Below are 363 nucleotides of genomic sequence, written 5' to 3'. Positions count from 1 at the left end.
CTGCCGTCCAAACCTCAGCTGGGAAAGTAACATGGCAGCAACAAAAAAAAGATAAACTGTAAAAACACATACGTGTATCTACAGTAGCAAGGAGTGGGGATGGTGAAACACCGTGTTAACCTGCACGCCCCTTTCTGAGACACAGTGCTCCAGTGACAAACCTTGGGCATCAGCTTTGAGAAGATGTTCACTCACCTGCCCTTTCTCCGGGACACCCGGAGCCGCGTTCGCAAGGGGAAGCATCTCGCCGAAGGGGAAGGCCGTATCACGGGCGGTTTCACCCCGCGGTGCTCCAGGTGCCAGCAAGCCTAGAAAATACAACTGCCACGCAGAGGGTAAGAAGAAAGAGGAAAGAAAAGGGGG

This window comes from Rhea americana, unplaced genomic scaffold (assembly GCF_003343005.1).
Source record: "Rhea americana isolate MKP2758 unplaced genomic scaffold, rheAme1 scaffold_44, whole genome shotgun sequence".
Classification (NCBI taxonomy): Eukaryota; Metazoa; Chordata; class Aves; order Rheiformes; family Rheidae; genus Rhea; species Rhea americana.
Note: the sequence above shows the minus strand (reverse complement) of the source record.